We start from the raw sequence: 2,877 nt of genomic DNA, 5'->3' as shown, positions 1-2,877 counted from the left end.
ACAAGGCAAGAAACAACAAATGTTGGAGAGGATGTGGAGAAAGGGAAACCCTCTTATACTGTTGGTGGGAAGGCAAGTTGGTACAGCCACTCTGGAAAACAGTGTGGAGGTCCCACAAAAAGTTAAAAATAGAGCTACCCTATGACCCATCAATTGCACTACTGCGTATTTACCCCAAAGATACAGACATAGTGAAGAGAAGAGCCATATGCACCCCAATGTTCATAGCAGCATTGTCCACAATAGCTAAACTGTGGAAGGAGCCAATATGCCCTTCAACAGATGAATGGAAAAAGAAGATGTGGCCCATATATACAATGGAATATTACTCAGCCATCAGAAAGAAAGATTACCCAACATTTGCATCGACATGGATGGGACTGGAGGAGATCATGCTAAGTGAAATAAGTCAACCAGAGAAAGACAATTATCATGTGGTTTCACTCATTTGTGGAACATAAGGAATAGCAGGGCGATCAGTAGGAGAAGGAAGGGAAGAATGAAGGTGGGGGTAAAAAGAAGGGGAAATGAACCACGAGAGACTATGGACTCTGGGAAACAAACTGAGGATTTTAGAGGGGAGGAGGGTGAGGGGATGGGCTAGCCCAGTGATGGGTATTAAGGAGGGCAAGTATTGCATGGAACACTGGGTGTTATATACAAACAATGAATCAGGGAGCACTACATCAAAAACTAATGATGTACTGTATGGCGGCTAACATATAATAAAAAAAGAAGTGAGTCCATAACTATATGGTCAATTAATCATTGGCAAAGCAGAAAGAATATGCAACAGGAAAAGACAGTCTCTTCAACAAATGGTTTTGGGAAAACTGGATAGCAACATGCAAAAACTGGACTTTCTTACACCAAACAAAAAAATAAATTCAAAATGGATTAAAGAGCGAAATGTGAGACTTGAAACTATAAAAATCTTATGGGAGAACACAGGCAGCAGTAACCCATTTGACATCAACCATAGCAACTTCTTGCTACATATGTCTCCTGAGGCAAGGGAAACAAAAGTAAAAATAACCTATTGGGACTACATCAAAATAAAAAGCTTCTGCACAGAGATGAAAACAAACAACAACACTAAAAGGCAACCTATGGAATGGGAGAAGATATTTGCAAATGACATCTGATAAAGGGTCAATATCCAAAATATATAAAGAACTTAACAAACTCAACACCCCAAAAATGAATAATCCAATTTAAAAATGTGCAGAAGACATCCAGATGGCCAACGGACACATGAAAAGATGCTCAACATCACTCAGCATCAGGGAAATACAAATCAAAAGTACAATGAGATGTCATCTCACACCTCTCAGAATGGCTAAAATTAACAACACAAGAAACAATAGATGTTGGCAAGAATGTGGAGAAAGGGGAATTCTATTGCACTGTTGGTGGGAATCCAAACTAGTGCACTCATTCTGGAAAACAGTGTGGAGGTTCCTCAAAAAGTTAAAAATAGAACTATCCTATGACCCAGCAATTGCACTACGAGTTATTTACCCAAAGAATACAAAAACACCAATTCAAATGATTATAGCAGCATTCTCTACAATAACTAGGTTATGGAAACAGCCTAAATGTCCATCGAGTGATGAATGCATAAAGAAGATGTGGCACACATACAAAATGGAATATTACTCCGTCTTAAAAAAGAATGAAATCTTGCCATTTGCAACAACTGAATGGAGCTAGAGGTTATTGTGCTAAGTGAAATAAGTCAGAGAAAGACAAATACCATATGATTTCACTCATAGGAGGAATTTAGGAAAAAAACAAGCAAAGGGAGAAAAAAGAGAGAGGGAGGCAAGCCAAGAAACAGACTCTTAACTATAGAGAACAAACTGATGGTTACGAGAAGGGAGGTAGGTGGGGGATGGGTTATACAGGTGATGGGGATTAAGGAGTGCACCTGTGATAAGCACCAGGTATTGCATGGAAATGCTGAATCACTAAGGGCATTTTGTGAGAATGTAATAAAATACAGGATCTCCATTCTTTTACAGATCACCTGAGCGTATGTTTTTCCAATCAACAAAAGTCTTCTGGCATGCACAACAACATATTCAGGTCTTCACTCAACTCCCTTTGTGTGGATATTTGTCATGTTAATACAGCAAGATGAGGCATCATTTCTCTCAGTAACTAATGTAGGCCAGATCACGCAACACGTTAGAAGTACTTAAAGCATGCTATGTTCCACTTCAGAATGACAGTATGAGCTAACATGTATTGCTTACTCTGTGCCAAGTGTTTTGCATGTGTTATCTTCCTTAATCTGTATTAGTTTTGCAGATGAAGAAACTGAGGCACAGGGGGCGCCTGGGTAGCGCAGTCGTTAAGCGTCTGCCTTCGGCTCAGGGCGTGATCCCGGTGTTCCGGGATCGAGCCCCACATCAGGCTCCTCCGCTGGGAGCCTGCTTCTTCCGCTCCCACTCCTCTGCTGTGCTCCCTCTCTCGCTGGCTGTCTCTCTGTCACATAAATAAAAATAAAATCTTTTAAAAAAATTTTTAAAAAAGAGAAAAAAAAGAAACTGAGGCACAGAGTGATTAAATAGTTCAAACTAGCTGTAAGTGGCAGAATCAAGATTTGAACACAGGCTTTCAACCCCTATAGCCCACATTTTTAATTATTATGCTAGCCTAAGGTTTCCTAAATAGAAGGCTTTAAATTATGTAAAATAAGTAGATTCATTTCTCTATCCAATTTTTTTAAATGTTTTTTTATTATATTATATTAGTCACCATACGGTACATCCCTGGTTTTTGATGTAAAGTTCGATGATTCATTACTTGCGTATAACACCCAGTGCACCATGCAATACGTGCCCTCCTTACTACCCATCACCAGCCTATCCC

General features: G+C 39.6%; 1 protein-coding gene across 1 annotated transcript in view; it reads left to right on the top strand.

Moving 5' to 3' along the window:
- SLC38A11 (solute carrier family 38 member 11) overlaps positions 1–2,877 on the top strand; it is a 49,050-nt gene that overhangs the window by 35,923 nt on the left and 10,250 nt on the right.

This window comes from Ailuropoda melanoleuca, chromosome 2 (genome assembly GCF_002007445.2).
Source record: "Ailuropoda melanoleuca isolate Jingjing chromosome 2, ASM200744v2, whole genome shotgun sequence".
Taxonomy (NCBI): Eukaryota; Metazoa; Chordata; class Mammalia; order Carnivora; family Ursidae; genus Ailuropoda; species Ailuropoda melanoleuca.
The sequence above is the reverse complement of the archived record's forward strand: the minus strand, read 5'-3'. Positions and strand labels throughout refer to the sequence as shown.